General features: G+C 38.2%; 1 protein-coding gene and 1 pseudogene across 5 annotated transcripts in view; both read right to left on the reverse strand.

Moving 5' to 3' along the window:
- Window positions 1–709, reverse strand: part of LOC105289937 — a 931-nt pseudogene extending 222 nt beyond the window's left edge.
- GRIA1 (glutamate ionotropic receptor AMPA type subunit 1) overlaps window positions 1–27,326 on the reverse strand; it is a 302,597-nt gene that overhangs the window by 175,952 nt on the left and 99,319 nt on the right. The gene's annotated exons all lie outside the window — the stretch shown is intronic.

Raw genomic sequence — 27,326 nt, forward strand, 5'->3', positions numbered from 1 at the left:
CCTTCCTTCCTTCCTTCCTTCCTTCCTTCCTTCCTTCCTTCCTTCCTTCCTTCCTTCCTTCCTTCTTTCCTTCCTTCCTTTGATTTGGAATCTCTGAAAGATGCAATGTCAACTTCAGACCTGCATTTTGGCTTCTAAAAGAGGTTATTTTGCTTGTCCTGTAGTAGGGTCTCCACTGAGGTCAAGACCAAGAAGTATATCCTCAGAAGAAAGGAAGGACTCTTCACAAGTTTAACATTCTCCTTGGCAATGGAAAGGCCACCTCATCTGTCCATTGCTGTCAAACGCCTAACATTAGTGTCCAAGTTTTCTTGTTTGGACTGCTCTACAACCTCAAATACAAATTCTACATGTGTCCTCTTGGTCATTCTTGTAGCATTTTCCCTCCTGGGTGTGCTGCTTATTCAAGAGAAACTTGACCCTATCATCTACAAATTTTTTAATGACACTTTTGGTGACCATTAGAGTATCTTCAGGGCTAGCAGTAAGCTGATGAATTATTTGGAACACCTGGACGCATTCCTTTAAAGCTCTTTACTCTGTCAGTCAGTCATCTGATCATGGATTGTTAAGACTTGGCTTCTTGGCTATTAATTTTATGGTATTAGAACTATTCAATGGATCTATTCAAGTAGGCATGAAGTTTCACTTCATGAAATTCTGAGTAAAAGATTGCCTTCCTTGGCTGTCATTCTTCTGCCTCCATCATGATTTAATTGAATAAAAAGTTCTTTCTCCAAACACTTTTATTCTTGATATGAATACAGTATATTTTGGTCAGTAAGTCTTGTGATCTTGAACTTCCTTCAGATTGCTTTGCTTCCACACATTTTGATAAGATTATCTGTGTATGTATGTAGTGCTGGGCTCACCTTCACCACAGTGATGGACCACTATTGCAGGCCTGCAGAGCCCATGAGCTTTGGGCTGGGGCAGTCCCGAGCTCCAGTGGCAGCAGCTCTGTGCAAGGGTGCCCTGGCCGCCTGTGGGAACGTTCATGATGCCTTTGCCACGTTGCTAGTTCTGGGACTGTGCGTGGTGTGCCATTCATCCACCATGGCTGCTGCATTTGTGCTCTGTGGCACTGTGTGTGCGTGGCCTCCACAGCTGAACTTTCCAGAAATCTTTTGCCCTGGAGCTTCAATTAATGCCCCCAAATGTATTCCTCCCTTTGAATTCTGCTGTATATTAGTTGGATTCATATAGTGGCAATTTCTATTTAAAATTCATTTATTCTATAAATATTTATTAATTGGCATACTATATGCCAGGAATTGTGCTAAGAAAAAATATCCTGGAGGAACTAGTGGGTGGGAAACACAAGTGATTAGAATGTGGGATAAGGAATATTATGATTAAGAGTCAGGAAGGGTTTCAAAGGGAGCATAAAGGACGGCATAACTAACTGGGTCACATAGGGTTTGAGAAGCCTTCTAGGAGGAAGTGTCATAGAATCTGAGACTTAAACAACAAATAAGATTGTAGCAGGCAAAGAATAGAAATATTTCAGACTCTGGAGAGGTTGAGTAGCTTTACTGGCATTGCTCCCTCTGTCCCTGCCCCTGCCCTCTAATACTGCAAACTCTTATGGTCCCATCATTTCCCTCACCCATAGATGGTGACCTTGAAATAATGGAATGAATATATTTGGCCTGGTTGGTTCCAGAGTCAAACAGACCTGAGTTCAAGCTCCAGCTCTACCACTTCCTGGCTTTGTGACTTTGAAAAAGAAATTAGCATCTCTAAACCTTAGTTTCTACATTTTGAAATAGAGATTAGCAGTAGCGCCATCATTTTAAGGTTGTTGCAAGTACGAAAATGACCTGATAATATACAGAGGAACATAGCACAGCACTGAGACCAGACTGGTTCCCAATGACAGTGACTTTTAGTGATGGTGGTAGTTGTTACTAGGACCACCTAGATTCTGGCCTCTCCATGAAAAGGAATCTGACTCATTTTTCTTTGTGTTCTTCACTGTGCCTTGAACTATACAGACTTATTAATAGGCATTTAGTAAATACCTACCGATGGATTTGTTGATGTTTATTTTCCATTAATTAATTAAACAAATATTTATTGAGCACTTACCATGTGCTCGGCACTGTTCCACACGCTGTGAATGCAACAAAGAACAAGGCACACTCCTGGAGCTCTCATCCTAGAATTCTGTTTTATAAAATTGATGGCTACTTATACTTTAGAGTCAGGTTTGAAAAATATCATCCAAAACATGAGAATTACCTAAATTGTTAGCAATGATAACTATAAATCTACTTGATGTTTCTGGAGAAGCTGATTCCTTATCTTAAGAACTCTTTAAGGAATTCAGTGTTTCTCCACCTGCCACTGGGTCCTGCCTGAATCTAAAATGATTTCCATGTCGCTCCACAATCTACATCACAGAGTCCCTCCCATAGGTCTTATCAGCAACAGACCAATTTGTTAATCGCTTCTCTTTCTCTCTACTGCATTCTGCTGGCATCTGAGAAGCTGTCTGTTTAGGAAGAAAAGTGGATTATCGATCAAGCAATTTAGATTTAACCTCAGTTTTGCTGTTAATCAATTTGGATATATATTTTCATTTGTTCTTTCAATGACTATTAATGGAGTGCTTAATAGAGGCACAGCATGGCCTGGTTGAAGATTCAGGCTTTAGTATCAAAATGCCTGAGTTAGAAACTAGCTTTGCTACTTTCCAGCTCATATTCATGGATGACTGACTTGGCTACTCAGTTTCCTAACTTGCAAAATGGGGATAATAATCATGCCCACCTCATAAGTTAATTATAAGGATTAAATGAGTTAATACATGTGAAAATCTCTGAACAGTATGCCTTCGACTAGCACATTCTCAATAAACGTGAGCCACTATTACTTTATTGTTAATATTTGTTGTTAGCTATCAAACTCCAGGCACTGAAGAAATACTGGGGGGCGGTGTGGGGGGGAGGAGGGGAGAGTCGTGGTATTTGTCCTTAGAGAACTTGCCCTCTTATAGGCGAAGAGACATTAGGCAACTAACCATGCAAATAAATGCATCATTACAAGTCGTGATATGCCAGGCTCTGTGCTAGGAAAAAATATCCTGGAGGAACAAGGTAGGGTGGTGATCTGAGGAGTCCCAGTTGAGCTGAGACCTAAAGAATTAACATGTTGAGTGATGAAGAAGACCTGCGCACTTGTGTGTGAAAAACTGTCCAGAAAGAGAGAAAAGCGTGTGTAAAGGCCCCGAGACAGGGACGGAGGGGTCTGTGTGGTTATAGTGTCGAGACTGAGAGGAGAGGCAGCTGACACAATGGGCAGCGTTTGTGCCAGGCAGTGCTGGGCGGGGCATGTGGAGCGTGAAAGTTTTCCTAAGGGCAAAGTAAAGCTGTTGATGTTCCATGGTTTCCTTTCTGGCACACAGATTTCCCAAAAGTAAAAGAAAGGAGTATATAAAAAAATTCTCTCAAGCCCCTTTAACACCGAAGAATATGACATTCTATGATGGCTAAACAAAAAAAAAAGTGGCTGTTTCTGAGAAAAGGAGGAAGAAAATAAAGAAATAGAGCGAGGGAGGGAAAGAAGGAGGTAAGAAAGAAGGAAAGAAGTGGCTGACTAAAACTTCAGTAGAGACATAAAGTCTAGAAAGGAAATTTTGAATAGTCAACACGGATAGACTTGGTACCTGCTACATCTGTGTGTGCGCAGATTTGACTTATGCATGTATTAGTACGTTCGCTGACTTGGCAGGATTCCAAACTGGGGGAGCCTTTCCAAGGAAGACAAATAAGACTAATGGGTTGGAAACGTTGGAGAGGGGGGAAAAACGATATGTCAATCACTTTGGTTAAATGCATGACTACTGGGTATGAAGCCGCATCAGGAACAGCTCCTGCCAGAAAGCTGGTGTTCAGGAACTGAAATGCTTGCCGAGGCACATGGTTGAGCAGCTCCTTTCAGGAGCTGCTTGATGGAAATCAAACGGAATTGCATTAGGAAAGGAGTGGCTGAGAAAGTACTCTCTGAAACAGAAATTTTTATTGGGAGAGGAAAAGAAAAAAGAGTGTAGTCCAAAAAGAAGCACTGACTCCAAGAATGCTAATTTGTCCCAGCCTTCAGGATCCCAGAGGAACCCGAACACTTCTTGCTGTGATATTCAGATGCAGAGGCATGCAAGACAGAGAAAATCAAAAATAAATAAGTGTTCTTTGGACTTAGATTTCTCCTTTCCAGCTGAGTAGAGCTGAAATTTAAGGATTTATGAAAGGAAACCGCACAGGGGTCCAACTCTGCAAACACTTTGTTATGCTAATACCGTCTCTAGCTCTCAAAACTTGCTGTTGATATGGGCTTGTATAGTTGGGCATCCTACGAATCTTGTAGCAAATGCTGGGCAAAGTACTGTCTGGAGTTACCTCAATGCAATGGGAAATAAAAAGAGCCACTTTTGCTTTATGAAAAGTTATTTTCTAGTAAGAAAATATCCATTAACAACATGTCTCATTCTCTTAACTACATCCTGGTTTGCTTGTGGTTCAATTAGCATATGCCTGATTTGAGTTAATAATTGCAGCTGCCATTTAGTGAACATTTACAATATGTTTTAGGTACTTAAAACACATTATCTCATTGATTCTTCGTGATGCGTTACAGGATAGATTTTAACATTCCCATTTTACACAGGAAGAAACAGAGGCTCAGAGAAGTTAAGGAACAGGCAAGAAAGCACATGTTTCTGGGACTGATATGCAGATCTTATTGCTAAGCCCATGTTTCCTCTGGACCCATATTTTCTTCTCTACAAAATAGGGATGGTTAATAATAACATCCTCAAATTCTCATGTTCCAAAAGCGCTCTCAGGAAGACTGCCGATTCAGCAAGTTCACTAGTATTTCTGTTTTGCGTGCTTTTCTCACCATGAGGCACTCTCTCCCCATCCATTCTCAGCATTTCAGTGCATTCGAACATTTTCTCTTATAAGAACTTTTCTAGAATCTTCAGCCTCACATAGGTACAGATGAAAGATAACAGGAACCAAAATTGAGCATTCGTTCCTTACTTTTCTGCAGCTGGTAGTCAGAGGCTCACACTATCCCATTTTGAATCGTCCCAACGTCAGTGAAAGGCGGACGAGGCCAGCATTCTCTCAGTTTGCAGATAAGAAACTAAGGCACAGATAGGGAGAGTGACTTGGCCAAGGTCACACAATGAGTTAAAAGCAGAGTCATGACTACAAGCTCACATTTCCTAAGTCCCAGTCTGGTCTGGTACCTTTTTCTGGAAAACCAGTTTCCCTGAGTTACGAGATCAGGGGCCCAGCAGGGGCCCAGCAGGAAGCAGAAATGAACAAATGGGGAGGTCGGAGAATACTTTCCTTCCTGCCCCTGTTCCCTCAGTTTTAGCCAGACTTTGTCAAGTGAAATACAGGCCCAGATATTTCCATTTTTTAAGAAGCTGAGAATCTGGATTTTCATATGCAAACTCAGGATTTTTAAAAGCTGCCTCAAACTTCTATTTTAAATCTCTGTGAGCTGGAATTCGCACTGGGCAACTGGTTTTCCACTTCTGCCTCATATTGAAGAAATGATAGTTTGATTATGGTTGCAGAGATAACGGAAGCCCTTTCGACCACAGCCCATTGCTTGGAAGATCCAAACCTCAATCAATCAAACCTCAGGGAACAGTGGAGATTCTGAGTCCTAAATAATCAGATTAGACAGAGATACTCCAAATGCTTAGGAGCTGAGAAGATTGTGCCTGTGGTGGGATAGTAAACCAGTGCTCCAGAAAAAAAAAAAAAAAAAAAAAAGTGGCGTTTGTCAGTTTCCATGGTGTAAATAGTCCCATCATAATCAATAGATACCAAGATATCAATGGCTTAACAACTAGTTTGCAAAATGCAGAATATTTAACAACTGGCTCCAGATATTTAACGATTTGTACACCACAGTTTAGTTATTTCAAATTGGTTGCATATCATAATCACCAGTACTGTTTTTAAAAATTTAGTTGCCCAGGCTCCACTCCAGATCTACTAAATGAGAATTTCTGTGGGTGGATCCTAGAAATCTGAGTTTTCAAAAACTTTCTGAAATGAGCAGCAAGATTTGGAAATCCATAATATAATTTCCACATCCAACTAAAAAAGAAATAGCCTGTTTAGAACTTTGAGTGTAGACCAGAGATAAGAAAACCAGGGCACTGAGAGATACAAGATAACCATGTTAAATATTATTAAATATTTATCCTAATAAAACAAATTTAATTATAAATGGCAGTTTTTATTTGAGTTCCTCTATGTACCCGTCACTGTTCTAGGTATTTCACATGCACTGCTTTTTAAAATTCACACAACAACACTTTGAAGTGAATATCACTGTTATTCTCATTTTATAGATGGGGAAATTGCAACATAGAAAAATGAAATACTTGTCCAAGGTCACCATGTGAGTATATAGGAGAATCAGGATTAGAATCCAGGCAGCCTGGCTCTGCAGACTACACTGTCAACCACAATTAAGAAAAGTACCTTCTCCCTGGAGGCAGATATTATTTTGCATAGAGTAGCTGTACTCAGAGATTTTTCATTGAATTAGACTGAGCAAAGGACAGTTATAGATTTTTTTTTTTTAAAAAAAGACCACACACTTCTGTCTTCCGCAGGGAAACTGCAAGTCTTTGTAGGCTTTTCTTCCATTCCAGTGACCCTCTGACAAGGCCTATAGATTTCCTGATCAAGGACAGGGAGAGTCAAATTTTCTACCTCATTTTTTGTGGCTTTGTTTTCACCTTACTTGGCACCCTGGAGAGCACCAGCACTCTTTACACTGCAGCTGCTCTGGAACTACAGACCATGGGAGACACACACCACCTGTTTCTGAGTCATCCTGCTTTCAGTCTTCCATTCGACACTGTCCTGGTCTCACATCATGGCTGAGACTGGAAACAGCTCTCGGTGCAGATGTTCTGCCATGTAGGACAGTCTGGCAGTCTGTCCTCACAGGGCAGCTCTGGGCCCAGTAGAGATTCTCGATCTTCCTGGCACGTGGAGAATCCAATGACAACTCTATAAAATCTTTAGGAGGATTTTTCCGGCAAAATTATAAAAACAAACAAACAAACAAACAAACAAAAACTAACCTTCATTTACCAAGTATATAAAGCCAGATTTAGAAGACATAAATCCAGGGAGGTCAAATGGTACCTTCCTAGTATGTTTATCTCCTACTTTGTTTTAGACAGAATTTAAGGCAAGAGTCCCAATCCCAAGCGCCAACTGTGGCTGTACTAATGTAAATGAGAAGTGACCCAGCTGGACACTGTGGTGATTGGGAGAGTGCATGGCTCAGCTAAAGGAAAGAAACCACTGCCCAACTCAAGCTCATTGTAGATACATCCATCAATTTTTCAAGTGAAGGTACAGGACTTCCACTTGTGTTAATGAGAGACTATATAATTTGAATCGATGACAGTGAGAACAACTAGAAAAGCTAGACAAAATACTGAAAAATCTGCTGGAAGATGTAGAAGACCTAATAAGAGAATAAAGAATTATAGAGCCAGGATTTATAGCTGGAGGAAAGCCAGGGAGATGAGCCTTGTGCTTGGAGCTATTTTTGCCCTGGAGACATTTACCAATTCTAGAGGAAGCAGCTAAACTAAGAGGAGGTAAGAATAACAAGTTGGGGATTAGAGTTTAGCTTTTAGTCATCTCAATCTCTGAAATGATAACAGATTGGTAGTACACAAGGCAAACATACCCATTGTGGGGAAAAGATAACTTTACCCTAGGCCTCAAATTATTTCTACAAAAAATTCTGCAAATACAATGTCTAGCCCACACTATAAAAATAACCAGTTATACTAGAAGATAAAACAACATAAATAAAAATGAACAGAAAGGAAGATAAAATACAGACAGACCTATGGGGGCTCAAGATATTAGAGTAATCAAACTTATATTTTATAATCAGCAATGCTTATTATCTTCTGGGAAGTAAAATACACAATTGACAATTTCAAGAGACTATTGAAAACCATGTAAAATAGTCAAGAGGAAATTTCGGACTTGAAGAAGCTCAAAGAATTTAATAGGCCTAATGGTAGATTGGATACAGCTTAAAAGAGAATTAATAACCTTCAAGATAGGTCAAAGGAAAGCAGAATTAAAGTGCAGGAAGAGAAAGGGATGGAAAATACAGAAAAGAATGTAGGAGCTATAGTGGATACAGTGAAAAACTCAAACATACACACGGAGACAGTCGTAAGAAGAAAGGTAAGAAGAGGATACAGAAATGATGTTCGAAGAATCAGTGGCCAGGAGCTTTCCAAATCTGATGGAAGACATCAAGGCACAAATTGAAGAAGTCCACCATACTCAAAGTATGTTAAATAAAAGAAGTCCCACCTAGACACAACATAGTAACATTGCTAGAAGCTAAAGACAAAGAGAAATTCTCAAAATTACCTATGATGAGGGAGGAGTGGGAGACAGATTACTGCCAAAGATCAACAATAAGACTGACAGCTGACTCTTGGCAAGAAACAACTGAATTATATCTTTTTTCTTCAAAGAAAATTGCAGTGAGACGAATGACATTGTTTCACATGTTTGCAAATCCCTTTGATGTCTGTCTTAATAGAAGACAGCTAGATCTTCATTCCTGCTTCCGCACTAAACCTGTTGCAATACTTTTTTTTTTGGTTGAAGAATAAGTAGAGAATCTGGCTTCGCAAAGCTAAGTGGCTGGAAAAAGGAGGACTATTTTCATAGCATTTCAGATAACTGTGACTTTTTTTTTTTTTTGATATTACACTAGAGCTCTAAATGTGGCCATTTTTTAAATTTTAGTTGCCCTGTGGAATCTAAGTGTATCAGTGATGGTTTCACATGGATTTTACATTAAAATCCACAGGTCTATCTCGAACTTTTAATTAATCTTTTATCTATACATGATTTTGTAATACCAAATATAGATCGTTTAGAAAATATTTGTTTCCTGAATTATGCAGATCTTCCAAATGTGGATATATTTTGAATTTATATCTTTAAAGTGCTGAAAGATAGTAACTGCAAATGTAGAATCTATATCCAACAAAAATTTTTTTTTCAAGAGAGAATGTGAAATAAAGACATTTTTATACAAATAAAGGAAAAGTATCTGTCAACAACAGACTCACACTTATGGAAAATTATTCCAGATGGAAACTTAGACATGCAGAATGGAATAAAAAGGAATAAAATTATAAATATATGGGTTAATAGAATTAAATATGGATAGAATAAACAGCAGCAACAACAATAATATATTGTTGAGGTTAAAAATACAAAAAATATACAGCAATAATGGCATGTACATTGGCAGAAAAAAAAAATAAAGCTAAAATGTTCTAAGGCCTTTGAACTGTGTGGGAAGAATGTATAAGTGCCAGTCTGCAATAACATTTGATAAATCAAGAATGAATGTTGTAATCCCTAGTGTAACCACTAAAAGAATAGTTAAGGTTGTCTACTTTACAGATTAATAGAGGAGTAAAAAGTGGAAAAAGAACAAATTCAGTAAATCTGAAAGAATTCAAGAAACAAAGCATGCAGTTAAACCTATGTTTAGAGGGATACACATGGCTTTGAAATACATATATTAAAAAAGAAGAAAAGGTGTAAAAAGTAATGAGCTAAGCATCCATTTTAATAAATTAGAAACAACCCTGAAAACTAAACATAAGAAGGAAATAAAGTGCAGAAATTAATGAAATAAGAAATGTATAGTAGATAAGATCGACAAAGTCTAAACCAGCCCCTAAAGAATCTAAGAGAAAATGTGAGAATAAGGGAGCACAAAAATCACCAATGTGAATAATATAAAAGGTGACATCACAACGAATGCTACAGACATGAAATTGATAATTAGAGGACATTATGAACAAATTTATAAGATATTTGAAAACAGGCGAAATGGACAAATTCTTAGCATAATATGAATTACCAAATCTGCCACAAGAAGATTAACAAAATTGACTAGTGCAGTAACTATTAACGACATTTAAAGCTTTATACAAAGAAGAGGTATCCTGGCTCAGAATACCTCTCTTCTGAGTTCCATAAAACCATTAAAGAATAAAAAAGACCCACCCTACACAGATTCTTCCAGAGACTAGAAAAAGGGAGTACTCCCTTATTTTTCTTCTGAGGCAGCATAACCCTGATACCAAATTGAACCAGGACATTATAAGAAAAGAAAATTAGAGGCATTTTATTTCACAATCAGGATGAAAAGAAAATCTTAAAATATTAGTAAACAGAATATAGGAGATAATATCATAACCAAGTTGGCAAGGAAAAAATAATGCTGTCATTATTTGTAGGTGACATGATTGTATTCGTAGAAAACCCAAACACTACAGAAAAATATTACAATTACTAAGTGAAGATAGCAAGGTCAATGGACATAAAATCAATATAAGTGAAATAATTTCTATTTCAATATACCAGCAATGAACAATTATAACATAATGTTTTTTAAGATACTATTTATAACATCAAAAATCATTAAATACCCAGAAGATAAATCTAATAAAAGATATGCAAAATCTCTGTAGCGAAACTACAAAACATTACTGAAACATAAGAAGACCTCAATAATTGAAGCAATATATTATATTCCTGATTAAAGGACTCAATATTTAAAGATATCAATTCCCCGATATCTTTAAATAACGTAAGTTAAATGCTATCTCAGTTAAAATCCCTGTAGGTTTTTTCCATAATCTGACATGCTGATTCTAAAATTTACATGAAGTGTAAAGGGCCACGGAGAGATCCAAAACAATTTAAAGGACAATAAAGTGGAAAGACTTGCCGTCCCAAATTTGAAGACTTAGGTTAAATTTAAAACCTAAGAGATAAACAGATCAGTGGAATAGAAAAGACAGAAACAGAAACACATATACTTGGTTACTTAATTTATGACAAAGACTCCATTGAAGTTCAGTGGAGATAGGATGATCTTTTCAGTAAATGATGCCATCGGTTGGATATCTACATGGAAAAATTGATTCTAGACCCCTAAATTATGGCATACACAAAAATCAGTTCCAGATGGATTATTAATCTGAATGGGAAAACGTAAAGCCACCAGAAGGTAATATAGAAGACTATCTTCATACCTTAGGATAGGAAAAACCTTAAACAGGATATAAAACTATCTATAAAGAAAAAAAAACTGATTAATTGGACTGCATTAAAACAAAAAATTTCTGTTCCGTAAGTCAGGAGATACTATAAAGAGTAAACATGCAACCTACAGAAAGAAGAAAATATCTGCAACATACATATTTGACCAAGGACTCACATCTAGAACATCTATAAACAGCAAGAAAAGAACAAGCCAGTAGGAAAATAAGCAAAAAGCATGAACTGTTATTACTTTTAAAAGCATATCAACACTTCCCTAAGCCTATGGAATGAAGAAGCTAAACCTCACGAATAATCAGGAAAAATACAAATTAAAATCACAGTGAGTTATCACTACACCCCCACCAGAAGGGCTAAAATTAAAATGACTGACAATCCCAAGTGTTTGAGAGAATTTGGAGCAATGAGAATCATCACATACTGATGGTGGGAGTGTAAATTGGTACAGCCACTTTGGAAACTATTTGGCAGTATCTATTAAAACGGAACATTCTCTTAGCACTCCTAGATTTGCATCCAACAGAAATACGTGCAAGTGTGCACCAAAAGACGCATACAAGAATATTTATAGACTCATTATTCAATAGTTTTAACAGCCCAAATGTCCATCAACATTAGAATTATGGCCGAATGAATTGGGACATATTCATATAATAGAATCCTGTACAGAAATGAAAATGAGTAAACTATATCCATATCCAATAACATGGATGAATTCGGTATGTGTAATATTGAACAAAGGAAAATGGATACACGCACAAAACCATATGGGATGATTACCTTTATATAAAAATTTTAAAAGTAGGCAAAATTAAACTCTAACATTTAGGAATGCTTGCTTAGGTGGTCAATCTATAACGAAAAACAAAGATGTTATTATATCAGATTCCCTTTGGTGGGACAGTGAATAGTGCTGAAAAGGGCTAAAAGGAAGCTCCCGAGGGGCCGGCAACCTTGTATTTCTTGACCAGGATGGCAGTTACTCTGGTGTTAACTTTGTGACAAACCACTGAGCTAAATAGTTTTGCTTTGAGTATAGATGTTAGATTTTACAGTTTAAAAAAGTTAAAATGAGAGAGAAGGCAGAAACTTAGATTTCCAAATGAAAATCCTGGATTTAAAAATGTTAGCAATGGATTTTTAAAATTTAGAGATTTGTGTAGGTCACAGTCATTTAATCTGTGAGCTGCCATTTTGTAACCTCTGAAGGTTACTCACATGCTTGATTAGGAAGTTGTGGCCACTGGGCTTGATTCTGTCCTGGGGCAACAGCCTGAGAAAGTTAAGGGCCACCGACTTATTTTGCTTGTACATACCTAGAACTATACTAAAGCAACAACAAAGTAAAATTCTATTTCACTCAGCCCTTTCTCTCTCCCGCCCCTTGTCAATGATAGCAGATCCCTCAAGTTAAGTTCCAGAGAGAAATTTAAAAAAACTTGCTTCTGATGTGTCTATGCATGATAACAACATGACAAATGAAGCAGGACTCATTCAGAGGCTTCAAAGGCTCTCCAGAGATTATAAACCAGATGAGAAAAAAATATAGTAATAGCATTATCATTTGTGGAGAGTTTATTATATATCCAACTTTCTCCTAAACTCTGTGTATAGCATTTAATCATCATCTCATTTAAACATTCCTGTGATGTGGGAATTATTGGACCTGTCTTATAGATGAGAAAGTTGAAGCTCAGAGAAGCTAGGTCCCATGTGCAAGAACACAGCTAGCCCACGGCAAACGGCAGAGGCTGGATTCTCTTTCAGGCCTGTCTGTTACTAAACATTACGCCATACTTCTGAGGCCTCCAGTCCTGATGTGAGATGTATGAGACATTTTTCCTGAATATCCTAGATTTTGTAGAGCTGAGGGAAGGGTATTTGCATTATTCAATATGAAAATGAGCTCCAGCTATTAAACCCTCACTACCTTGAACACTCGATAAGTACAGGGAATCATTACAGTCTGTTCATCCTCCCTGTTTCCCTGACACCATTGGTGCAAGCTCAGTGTGATCAAATAAAGCCCAGGCTGGATATTCATGACAGTTACCTAGAACACAGAGGGCACCGAGAAACAGAAAAGGAATTGTAGCAATCACAGGCTGAAGAGCCATGATTGCTACAGGACCAAAGACAGTACTGGCCAGATAGTGAGTGTTCAAGGCATTCAGAAAAATAGAGAGAGTCTGGTCTCACTCTTCCATCTTAGAATAACAGGAATTGACACCCAGGGATAAGAAGCATGGGGTAAAGTGTAAAGAGTTTCACTTTGCACATGGCCACTAGGTAAAAATGATGACTGGATCTTGGGCAAATTACTTCATCTATTTGGGTTTTGTAGTCTGTCTAGTGAGGTTGTTAGAATAGACATTGTTTTTAAAAAGAAATTTAAGCTGTATAGTCTCTTCTTCCAAGTAAATCTTAACCGTAATGAAAATACAAGGCAGACAATAATGGAGGGCATGGTTGCAGTAGCGAGGAGGAGAGGGCAAGTTTGTCTCATTGTTTCTTTTCCTGCCTTGGAAAAGCCCTAGAGGCAGCTCCCGGACCAATAGTCAGCACATAGTAGGTTCACAAGGAATATTTGAAGAATAAATTGTGAGTTCTATGTTTTTACAGAACACAATTTAAAACAATCTGGAGTAGGGCGCCCTAAGGTCCCTTCCAACTCAAAAACTCCAGTCATCTAAGGGACTTGCCCGAGATCATCCTGTGAGCAAGGTAGGGGCAGAGCTGGGTGGCAAACTGGCTCTCCCATGGCATTTCAGGATCCTAGGATGCACTCTGTCCCCTGGGCCATGTGCTCATTTACTTATGAGCTCTTCAGTTCAAGCCCCAGTTGTCCAGAGTTGTGTGGAGAGGTGTTTTCTCTCTTCCTCTCGTATTTTTTAAAAACTCTGATTTGGGTTTCACCTTTGCCTTACACACATATGGAAACCCACATGAGAGTAAATTAAACTTAATCCCAAGCCCTTCGTGTCCCCATGAAAGGTCAATAAACAAAAACGGCTGTACTTTTAGCAGTAGAGTTTTGAAATAGCGGGGCTTTAGGATATATAAAAGTCATTTTTGGTATGGTATCATTGTGAATAGTGGGGCTCTAGCATACTTTTCTGAAAATAAAAAGTAAAAAAAATGTGTGGACAGGCTTGGTTCAAATCTTAACTCTCTTATTTACTGGCTACAGAATCTTTGGCAAGATTCCAAACTTTGGGCTTCAGGTTTCTTGTTTGTAAAATGGGGATAACGGCATCCCTTTCCTCTTGGAGACTTGGGGAAATATACGTAAAGTGTTAAATACAGAGCCTGGTACCCAGTACATGCTCAGTGTTAGCTGTTATCATCATTCTGACCATTCAGCCGATGAATGAATTCTCTCGACAATATCCCTGCCAATCGGTCCTCTGCTTGAAAACTTCCAATAATGGGGATCTCACTACCTCAAGGGGAATCAGCTTCATTCTCAAGTATCCGATCAACTCAGACTTCACCTTCCTCATGAGCCAAGAAGTCCCTGAAGGCCATGATGAGAATGTTCCAGTGGGATCCCAGGGTGCAATGTCACTATGACAGTCGAAGCTATAGTTAAACTTGAAATAAACAGAAGGCTTCACTTTCCAGGTCTGTTGGGCTGACAATCTCTGTGCAAAACTCACCTAAACCCAACTTTCTAGGCTGCCAGACACAGGGAAACTCTGAAATAAATTTTTTGCAGCAAGATTCCAAGGTGACAGACATCTATCTGCTTCTTCTCTGGTTTCCCTCTAGCCCCTAGCCTGGCGAGGAATAGACAGGTACTTCTTTACTTTGTTCCCCTCAGGATGTTCATTTTTCAGTCAGAGATTTGAGACCACATTTTCTATAAATGCAGGTCCCTTGGGTAAATAGTCTGAAATTCCCTATGCCTCCTTTGACTTCCCCTGGTGAAAAATCTGGTAGACATGTGACATTTCTTCTCTAAAGAAATTCTGGATTAGTGAGCATCCCCCCCGCCGCCCCCCGCCTTTTTTTTTCCTGTTTGAAAATCTATCTTTACAATCTCCGTATTTCATTACCAAACAGAAGAAATGGGTCATACCAGGGACCACCTGCGACCAGACCTACTTGGCACTCAGTACCTCTGCCTACATTACCTCTCTGCACAGACTCTTTACTCTCGTCAAGCTAGTAGCCTTCTTCATTTTACCCTGCAATGCCATGTGCCTCAGAACCTTCGTCTATGCTTTCTCAGACATAGTATCTCCTCCACCCCCTTTTTTTCCCCCTTTTATTTACTTCAAAGTCCCACTTTCTCTGGGCCTTTAACCATCTATGATCTTGACACTTCCTGACTACCCAGAATCTATCCCTCCATTATAGATTCAGTCTCTTTAGTTTTCTGACTAGGCAGTAAACTAGCTAGCAGGCTTACAGCACTCAAATACTATCATTAGTATTATCTATCTGCAAGATTATGCTCTTTTAGGATAAGTATTGTGATTTATACTTCTTTCATGCTTTCTAAAGTGCCTACCCTAGTTGATATTTAGTAAATTTTTTTCTGGACAAAATAATCTACTCAAAGTGATAAAAAGTGTTACGCTAGGATTAGCAATGGACTTTAGGTCAGCCAAAGAGGAAAAAAATTATAGAAAATCAATAGCCTCATTCTGGTGCAACTTGATTAAACCTATCCTATTTATTGCTAGTCACCATGGTTTGACCTTTATTTAATTCTGTGAAAGTATCATAGGACAGATAATCGGCTTTGTAGAATTTTTGGTAGACCACATCATAAATGCAGGAGTGTAGTAAATATTTATTGAAGAAAGAGAAAGAGAGAAGAATTCCTGAGAAGGAAATGCAGATCTAAATGCAGTTAAAGGAGGCTGATAAATACGGTAGATTATCGAACTCAGTTCTCCTCGAAGCTGTCCTAGGATCTCAGCTCTTCCCTCAGCTCTGTAGCTTGGCATTCAAGGCTCTCTGTGTTCTAAGCATAAACTGCTTTTCTAGTCTTATCTGTCATATTTTTTAAGAATTTCCCCTATGTTCCTACAAATGGACTGTTTGGTGTTCTCAAAATATATTTTTAGTTCCCTGCTGTTTTCTTGGTTATATTTTTTCCTTTCCTCTAAGGTATGCTAAATTCAACCCATAATTTAAGCCCCAGCTACCTCCTCTCTAAAACTCTCTGAATCAAATGAAAGGTATCCCCTGCAAAAGCCTGTGGTCTCCCATCCCTGAATTCTCTCTCTTCTAAGTAGTTTGACTTTACCTTTTTGACAAGACTTTTATATTTGATCTCATGTATACAGTCTGTGATCGGTTCTTTACATGCTAATCTCAAGAACTTCTTCTAGACTGTGTCTGAGAGCAGGAGTAGTCTTTTATCCATCTTGATATTTCCTATGGCACTTAGAAATAGCAAAATTTGCTCAATAATAGGTAATATTAGTGCTAACATTTTAAGAACACTTCTATATGCTAGATACCACGTATGGTCCAACTGAATACTCACAATAACCTTCTGCAGCAAGAACTCTTATTATTGTTTGTTTTTTCCTATTGAGGAAAGTGAGGCTTAGAGACTTTTAAGTAGTTTGTATGAAGTGACATAGATGAGCCAAAATATGAATTCTGGCAGTCTGACTAAGAGTCTGAGTTCTTGAAAAAGATTTGGTGACCCCCTCCCCACCACCCCAACACACACACACAGGTGACAATCCTAGAGAGAAGAACAGCTCTCAAAAACAGCAAAAGGGAATGCAGGACAGGCTCCCTGGCACAGACCTCTGGAGATCAACTCTTGAAAGTCTCAAGAACCAATTTGCATTAAGGTAGTCCCCAAGGTACCAAGTGTGGAAACATACAAAGGAAAAGAGGGAATGTGAGTTCTAAGGACCAAATTTCTATTGACCAAAGCTTCCTTTCAAAACAGGGCTTAAGGCTCTGCTGAACTGAAAATTTCAAAACCATCACTCTCCCGCAGAGTGAGCCCTGCAGAGGACCTTAAAGAAGCTTTCCTGCTGGTGTTTGCTTGCTCCCTCCACTCCCTTCCCAGCAGACAGCCAGGAGGGCAGAATGCCTGGGGAGGCGAAGGGGCTGGCAGAGCTCAGAACTTCCCTGTGACAGGTGAGGAGAGACCTGTCTCCACCTCTAGCCTAGTCCGCTAGGCTGAATGATGGCTAAGTAGCACCAGCATTGGCTTTCCCAGATAAGACCAGGTTTAAAAGCCACATTTTTTCCCCCATTAAACAGTTTGTTAAACTGGCAAAGAGCAGTGATGCGAAATGCCATTTTCCTGAGAAAAAAAGGAGGATAAAGAAGCTCTAGGATTTACTTCTAAAAGGAAAGTGAATTTTAAAATGCTTTTCATTTGACAATTTTTAGACATGTTCAAATAGAATAGATGCAAATCTTTTATACTCTGTGTGCTTAAAAGACTCTCTCCTCTCCTGTTTCCTCTGTCTAAATTATTCCCAGCCTCTTTTGGGATACCTTGATGGATGCTGAGGCCAGCAGATCTCACTTTCAAACTGTGAAAATACTGTTTTTTCATTGTTCTGTATATGTTTACTTTCCTAATAAGATTACAGGTCCTTGAGGCAGCCTTATGCATGCATCTATGAGCTTTCACGGAATATAAAACTGGACCTTTGGAAATTATTTAAAATGTATTTAAGATTAATCGATAAGTTAGCTAAACGAGTATTTAGTGTTCAAATTCTACGATTCTAGCATTTTGTGCCTAGCACGTTTTTAGGTAGTAAGGAGCTCAAGAAGTATAAGACATAGATAATAATTACATTATCTAAATCACATCTTACTTTTAAGTAGAGGTTTACAATTAAAAAGCATTTCTCAATTTGAGCAACAAAATCAATGAAGTAGCATTGGATATAACCCAAAATATAAAATAAATATTCCCAAATCCATATCTATATAAATAAATGATCGGATAGGTAAATAAATGGGGGAGAACAGACATATCTCTCAGGAAGAATTCCAAATAATTTATGTAGTTACTCTTTGCCTTTAAAGAGAGGTAGCCTAACTCTCCACTCTTTAAGCCTAGGCTAGGCATAGTGATTCCTTTCCAGAGAGTTAGCCAAACAAAAACTTAGTGTTATTTAATAATAATATCATTATTGGTTCATTAATTTTGACAAATGTACCATACTAATGTAAAATTTTAATTATAAGGAAAAAAAACTGGGTATACATGTGAACTCTCTGAACTATCTTCAAGAACTTTTTATAAACTTAAAATTACAATAAAAATGTCTATTTAAAAATATAGTTTTGCAACCATATGCTTGTATAATGCATGTCACATTAAATATACATGTTGGCCTTTGCTATTGCCCCCAACCAACAAAAATCACAGCAAAAGAATAAAAAAATAGGTGTGAACTTATATAATAGAGAGAAACTGAGAAAAGAGCAGACAAAGGAAATAAAACATTTAGAAGATGGAAAATGGATAAAGGGTAACTGACTTAGCAAGGTGAAGAAAACCAAAATTTAACTCTATGCAGAGGAATTGGGCGGAGTCAATAAGAAAAAGCCAGTCAGACCACAGATCATGAGAAAGGTGTAGAAATTTGAAGTATTGGATATTCTGAAGACTGAGGTATGGGATTGGGGGTGAAACTGGCAAAAAGCCCCAGAACCCCCCTCCCAGGTCATGCAGCTAAGTGACCCCTCCTTTCAGCCAAGCAGAAGGCTGAAGGCTGACAATGAAAATAAAGTGAAGAGACTCTAGATTGGTGTTAGCAGGTATGGCTGATGGTGAGGGTGAGGCCCACCAACTGGCCATCTTTCTCTGTGCATGCAGAACACTCTATTGGCTTTTTGGCATTTATAAGAACAGATAGCCAAGAGCCTTGAAATATGGGAGTAATGGGGGGTAGAAATTAAAATTAACAAAGGGAAAAAAAATTCACAAGCACAATTCAGGGACCAAAAGAACACAATCAACAATCTATACCCTTATTTGAGAGATAAGAAACAGGAATAGGATGCTATAATAAAGAAGTAATTAAAAGCAAGAATAATTCAAAGTTAATACAATAGATAAATGCATTAGTTAATAAAAATACTGAAATATAATACATATAATACTGAAAATAGCTTAATATAAAATAAATAGAATCTTGGAAGTCTAACATGCAAACAACTACTAGAAAATGAAAGTGAAAGAGAAAAGAGAAAATGGAAGCAAAGATATTATCAAATAAATTACACGTTGAAAATCTCCTAAAAGTAAAGGATCTGCGTTTTCAAATTGAAAACTCACACGCTCACAGAGTGCGCAGTCTGTAATGACCCATGAATGAAAGAAACCTTCATACCATAGCCCATCATCTTAAACTATTAGAGCTTGAGAGACAAAGAGAAGTTGATAACAGATTTTGGAGGGGGAGAATGGAAGCAAATCACATACAAAGAAGGAGCACCCAGAATGGCACTGGACTTTTATCGGCCATAACAAAAAAGAAAAGATGATGGGAAAATATCTGTAAAATTTTGAATTAAAATTATTTCCAAGCTTGCACCTGAGGTGACAGAAAAACCATTTTAGATATGCAAGGCCTTAAAATTTATTTCTCGTATATTCTTTCTTATGAAGCTACCAAAATGAGAGTAAACCCAGAACGTGGAAGAATGAGATACACAGAACGGGAGAACCAGCACTGGGGAGAAAGCTAAGGTCAGTGCCAGGAGGACAGATGCCCTGCAGGTCCCTGCAGTGCAAGGCCAGGCTGAAGCAGAAAGGACAGGGGTCCACAAGGGATCTCTTCATATGTGTGATGGTGACTGAGAGGAGTTCTACAGCTGGCTCAGAAAGTTTTGGTCTGACTCAGTGGTCAAATACATAGAACGAAATGAAGAAAGCAAACAAATGAAACAGCATAAACAAAGCAGGAAAACAAAGAGTTTCAGAGGAGACTATTTGGCTCAGTTATGAAGTATTTACCTCGCCATAACAGTATAAACACTGAATATTGATATAACAAAAAGAATGATGGGAAAACAAGAAGAGTGTGAGTGATGATAAAGGGGTATGAACTCAATCTTCACATGCCACAATAGGGAACCAACAGATAATAACTAAAATCAAAAAATCAGGAGATTTTAGTAAGAGATTAAAGTAATTCCCCTGAGAGCTGGAGTCGGTTAGAAAGGGTTGAGGGAAGAGAACTTTGTTTATTACTTGAAGTACCATTTGGTTTTATAAGTTGTATGCATGCCTTAGTTAGGGGATAAAGAATTTTAAAATGTTCTTATCCTACCAACTGATGACTGGAAGAGCAAATAATCATTTTTCTCCATTTTACTGGTATTTTACAGAAGAGGAAACTGAGGATGTCAGAGGCAAAGTGACGTAAAATCACAAAGGGACAATGGCACAGCCAAGACTAGACTGGGTTCTCCTGACTCACGAACCAGCTCTGCCTATTGTGGATGGAGAAGGGGAAGCAGGAGAGTTATCCATGCCGGCAGGCCCCTGGGCGGGGATTCAGTGGAATCTGCTGGTTTTAGGAACACTCTTGAACTTTACCACCTTGTATGAATTCTGAAAAACAACAGGCCATGACTTGGGCAGTTCATGGAGTACAGCCTCCTGCTCTGAAAGAGCTAGTTCATAAAATCGTCTTTCATCAGCCTTTTATGTCTCACTGCCAGACTCCTCCCAGCCCTTCTGGATGCCACACGCCTTGATAATATAGCTGCCTTTACTCTGAGTAGGAAAAACTAAGATGGGGCAAAAGAATAAAGCCCTAGATGTTTGTGTCTTTTTAAACGAGTCATTTGCTTTTCTTTCCTTCACAGTAAAGGAGATGGCCCAACTTCTTTTTGTGTTTGGCGCAGTTAAAGCGGGCTTTCTTAATATACTTTCTATTTTGTGAGATGCATCCTGGCTTAGGCTTTTGCTTTCATGTTACAGTCACAAAAAGTAGTTCTACCTTCCTGGTTTGTACTTAATAATCTGGCCTACTTTCTGCCCTGTGTGGCATTCTTTTGGCAGGTTCTTGCCTTTATGCAGTTCTGGGTTCTTTTAATACCACCCTTACTTCCTCAAGTAATAGTGTGCTTTTCAAACTCATCCGACTCCCTCCTAGTTCATCATTCCTTCCTTTCTTCATTCATTCCAATGCATTTCTACTGAATACTGTTTTATAAACTTAAAATTACAATAAAAATGTCTATTTAAAAATATACTTTTGCAACCATATGCTTGTATAATGCATGTCACATTAAATATACATGTTGGCCTTTGCTATTGCCCCCAACCAACAAAAATCACAGCAAAAGAATAAAAAAATAGGTGTGAACTTATATAATAGAGAGAAACTGAGAAAAGAGCAGACAAAGGAAATAAAACATTTAGAAGATGGAAAATGGATAAAGGGTAACTGACTTAGCAAGGTGAAGAAAACCAAAATTTAACTCTATGCAGAGGAATTGGGCGGAGTCAATAAGAAAAAGCCAGTCAGACCACAGATCATGAGAAAGGTGTAGAAATTTGAAGTATTGGATATTCTGAGGACTGAGGTATGGGATTGGGGGTGAAACTGGCAAAAAGCCCCAGAACCCCCCTCCCAGGTCATGCAGCTAAGTGACCCCTCCTTTCAGCCAAGCAGAAGGCTGGAGGCTGACAATGAAAATAAAGTGAAGAGACTCTAGATTGGTGTTAGCAGGTATGGCTGATGGTGAGGGTGAGGCCCACCAACTGGCCATCTTTCTCTGTGCATGCAGAACACTCTATTGGCTTTTTGGCATTTATAAGAACAGATAGCCAAGAGCCTTGAAATATGGGAGTAATGGGGGGTAGAAATTAAAATTAACAAAGGGAAAAAAAAATCACAAGCACAATTCAGGGACCAAAAGAACACAATCAACAATCTATACCCTTATTTGAGAGATAAGAAACAGGAATAGGATGCTATAATAAAGAAGTAATTAAAAGCAAGAATAATTCAAAGTTAATACAATAGATAAATGCATTAGTTAATAAAAATACTGAAATATAATACATATAATACTGAAAATAGCTTAATATAAAATAAATAGAATCTTGGAAGTCTAACATGCAAACAACTACTAGAAAATGAAAGTGAAAGAGAAAAGAGAAAATGGAAGCAAAGATATTATCAAATAAATTACACGTTGAAAATCTCCTAAAAGTAAAGGATCTGCGTTTTCAAATTGAAAACTCACACGCTCACAGAGTGCGCAGTCTGTAATGACCCATGAATGAAAGAAACCTTCATACCATAGCCCATCATCTTAAACTATTAGAGCTTGAGAGACAAAGAGAAGTTGATAACAGATTTTGGAGGGGGAGAAGGGAAGCAAATCACATACAAAGAAGGAGCACTCAGAATGGCACTGGACTTTTATCGGCCATAACAAAAAAGAAAAGATGATGGGAAAATATCTGTAAAATTTTGAATTAAAATTATTTCCAAGCTTGCACCTGAGGTGACAGAAAAACCATTTTAGATATGCAAGGCCTTAAAATTTATTTCTCGTATATTCTTTCTTATGAAGCTACCAAAATGAGAGTAAACCCAGAACGTGGAAGAATGAGATACACAGAACGGGAGAACCAGCACTGGGGAGAAAGCTAAGGTCAGTGCCAGGAGGACAGATGCCCTGCAGGTCCCTGCAGTGCAAGGCCAGGCTGAAGCAGAAAGGACAGGGGTCCACAAGGGATCTCTTCATATGTGTGATGGTGACTGAGAGGAGTTCTACAGCTGGCTCAGAAAGTTTTGGTCTGACTCAGTGGTCAAATACATAGAACGAAATGAAGAAAGCAAACAAATGAAACAGCATAAACAAAGCAGGAAAACAAAGAGTTTCAGAGGAGACTATTTGGCTCAGTTATGAAGTATTTACCTCGCCATAACAGTATAAACACTGAATATTGATATAACAAAAAGAATGATGGGAAAACAAGAAGAGTGTGAGTGATGATAAAGGGGTATGAACTCAATCTTCACATGCCACAATAGGGAACCAACAGATAATAACTAAAATCAAAAAATCAGGAGATTTTAGTAAGAGATTAAAGTAATTCCCCTGAGAGCTGGAGTCGGTTAGAAAGGGTTGAGGGAAGAGAACTTTGTTTATTACTTGAAGTACCATTTGGTTTTATAAGTTGTATGCATGCCTTAGTTAGGGGATAAAGAATTTTAAAATGTTCTTATCCTACCAACTGATGACTGGAAGAGCAAATAATCATTTTTCTCCATTTTACTGGTATTTTACAGAAGAGGAAACTGAGGATGTCAGAGGCAAAGTGACGTAAAATCACAAAGGGACAATGGCACAGCCAAGACTAGACTGGGTTCTCCTGACTCACGAACCAGCTCTGCCTATTGTGGATGGAGAAGGGGAAGCAGGAGAGTTATCCATGCCGGCAGGCCCCTGGGCGGGGATTCAGTGGAATCTGCTGGTTTTAGGAACACTCTTGAACTTTACCACCTTGTATGAATTCTGAAAAACAACAGGCCATGACTTGGGCAGTTCATGGAGTACAGCCTCCTGCTCTGAAAGAGCTAGTTCATAAAATCGTCTTTCATCAGCCTTTTATGTCTCACTGCCAGACTCCTCCCAGCCCTTCTGGATGCCACACGCCTTGATAATATAGCTGCCTTTACTCTGAGTAGGAAAAACTAAGGTGGGGCAAAAGAATAAAGCCCTAGATGTTTGTGTCTTTTTAAACGAGTCATTTGCTTTTCTTTCCTTCACAGTAAAGGAGATGGCCCAACTTCTTTTTGTGTTTGGCGCAGTTAAAGCGGGCTTTCTTAATATACTTTCTATTTTGTGAGATGCATCCTGGCTTAGGCTTTTGCTTTCATGTTACAGTCACAAAAAGTAGTTCTACCTTCTTGGTTTGTACTTAATAATCTGGCCTACTTTCTGCCCTGTGTGGCATTCTTTTGGCAGGTTCTTGCCTTTATGCAGTTCTGGGTTCTTTTAATACCGCCCTTACTTCCTCAAGTAATAGTGTGCTTTTCAAACTCATCCGACTCCCTCCTAGTTCATCATTCCTTCCTTTCTTCATTCATTCCAATGCATTTCTACTGAATACTGTGTGTGTGTGTGTGTGTGTGTGTGTGTGTGTGTGTGCGTGCGTGTGTGCGTGCGTGCATGCTAGACAGTAAACTAGGCTCCCAGAATTCAGCAGTGCATAAAACAGATACCACCTCTGTTTCCCTGGAGATCACAGCAGAATGGAAAAAGCACAGTCAAACTAAATAATCATTGCATATGTGTGACCTAGAGCTGTGCAGGGAAATTTCAGGGTATTATGAGAATTTTGGGGTACTGTAAATGAGGACAGAACCTAGCTGGACTGGTGGGTGTAGTTTAGGACTGTTGTGTGATGCCCAGTGGGATACCTCTAACACCTGCCACAGTGTTGAGTGACGAATTAGGGCTCAGTGAACACTCGCCATTTCTTTGATGAATATCCTTGGAATGGTATTGAAAATTAAAAGTGGTCTTCAAGTTAAACTCATTATTATTGTGCCCAAAGGAAAGGCAATAAAAATGTCAGGAGAAAATTCCCGATATGAAATTAGGTTTAAACTATATTTGGGGGAAATTTATGAGAAGGATCCTGTGTAGACAAGGAAAATCTAGCTGACTTTTCTACTTAGCCCTGTGCCCTCTTCAAATTCATTTGGAAAAGTAATTTCAAACTGTGTATCTCTGCTCAACAGCTCCTGAATAACTAGGACTGGGTCAGGGTGTAACCAAATCTTTTGACATTGGGTACAACAGCCAGAAAATAGAAACCAACATTGGCAGTGCTTGCAATTAACACAATACCCCATTCAAAGGTACAAAGCTTAGACCTTTTCACGCTCTCACAGATATTTTTCTCAACTTTGAAAGGGTAAGAAAAAAAATAAACAAAAAGGGTGTCCTTCTAACAAGTACTGTACACACCCTAAATGGGAACAAACATTTATAGACACCAGAAGCTGAAAATAAAGTTTAGAAACTAGGAAATAGAGACTTGCTGCTTATAAAATAACTCGGTATAGATAACAGTTCTCAAGAGATGAAATAAGGATGCTCTTTTTTGACAGAAGAAACATTTTCTAGAAAATATGGACGTATAGTGAATTTCTTTAAAATTACCATTTTGACAGAACTTTTTATTAGAAAATTACAAAAGTAGTCCAGTAGGGAAAGGCTCTTCAAAGCACCGATTCATAAACATAAAAACACACCACGCACACGCACGCACACACACACACACACACACACACACACACACTTTCAGGACTTCGTAGGCTTTTTTCAATCTTGACTTTTCTATTCCATTCGACCTTGAAAACCTCTTTAGAAACTGTATTTTTCTCTTACCTGTAAGGCTGTGGTTTCCTTATATGCAATTCTCCACAATTTTGATCCCTCCCTTTACGTTTTGTGGACTTGAGATAATAAAACTCAGCCGTGATGCAACTTTTTCTTGGAGGCTTTTCCTATCACCTACTAATGCAGTTTTCTCAAACTCATGTAATTTATGGGCCTCTTAGAAGGAAACTGTTCTTCTGGACTCGCAATGTTCACAATTATTTCTATTATAGTGATACTTAAAAATGTATACACATTAACAGAGGGATCAACTCTCTGTTTATAGCTCTCTCAGAACTACAAAACCCAAGGAAATTTACAAATGAGACACGAAACACAATTATATGACCAATATGTTTGGAAGTACCAGTATTCATTTAACGTGACAAACAATGGCATTTGCTGACTCCAAAACGCTATTTGTGACACCAGTATGGATCTGTGTTATCTCACAGATTCTGTGAATTCTGCATGCCTAGACTATTGTGTATGGATGGAGGTTTGGTTTCTTTGCCAGGATTTTTTCTCTTTTTCCGTATAGTAAGTACATCAGAATGCCCATTAGTGTTCACCTAGCATTGCTTCACTGTGCATCGTTTCTGTGCCATCGTGATAGTAAATGTAGACACCAGCATGGGCCCTGCATCTGTAGCAGTGTTTACTTATGAAACGGTCATTCCAAGACACGCTCCTTCTTTTTTTTTTAAGTGAAAAACAAAAACACCAAATTAAACAAATGAAAAAATGTACATACATTAGAGTACTCCAATCCCTGAGAAAAAGTTGCTGCGTGGCTGACTTCAGTCTGAGAAGCTGCCGATGTACTCCTCTACAGTTATATTTATGTCTAATGCTGTAGATTTGGCAAAGCAAATATGAGAACTACTTCATCTAGTTTTTAAAGTAAAATTTCCTCAAAATATCTTTAATTAAAATGAAAGGTACCCATCAGAGACTTTGAAAAGTACAAATTAATTCCTATTTGAAGGGGTCTACAAACTCCTTTGGGCATCTCCACTAGAGTGATCTGGAATTGAAGCATCTCACGAAATAGTTGTCTTTCCCCTCTTTTCTTCCTAGAGGGATTATATGTAATACTTTCAATTTCTATACCATCTTTCCTCCTGGCAGTACAAAGTACTTCATAAACTTCATATTAATGATATTAACATGCTCGTGAGACTAAATAGATGGTAGGCAACTTGTTCCCAGCTTATAAATAAATACACAAGCTCAAAGAGAGGGATAGAATTTTATTTCTGTGGTACTTTGGTTAGCTTCTCTTTTTTCCCCTCACTTAGAGCACTGTAAAAATTGACACTCTTTTATTTCTTTATTCTTTTATTTCTTTATCCATGGAATCTATATTAAGAACAACATTCCATGCATAGTACTGGGTGTTAAGAGCAGTAAAGCCACTACGAGGCTTGGTACCTGACCTGGAAGAGCTAATAATTAGAGAGGCTGAAAGGGAAAACATGTACACAAAAGCTGAAAGATGATATTTTAAAACATAATTCATTACAAATAAAAATACCTGAAAATGTGTTCTGGGAATTTTGATAAAGTGTCCATCCTAGAAGGCTTATGATAGAGGGAGATTGGGACAGAGATGGTATAGATTCAGGAGTCAGATATTGATCTGGCGATCAGAGGGTTATACATTTTGGATAGACAAGAAAGCTGTTCTAGGCAAAAGAAATAGCACATAAACTGGCTGCGTAACATTAGATAAGAATGGGAGACAGTGAATAGACCATATAGTCTTTTAGGTTATTA

This window comes from Pteropus vampyrus, unplaced genomic scaffold (assembly GCF_000151845.1).
Source record: "Pteropus vampyrus isolate Shadow unplaced genomic scaffold, Pvam_2.0 Scaffold30, whole genome shotgun sequence".
In the NCBI taxonomy this organism is placed as follows: domain Eukaryota; kingdom Metazoa; phylum Chordata; class Mammalia; order Chiroptera; family Pteropodidae; genus Pteropus; species Pteropus vampyrus.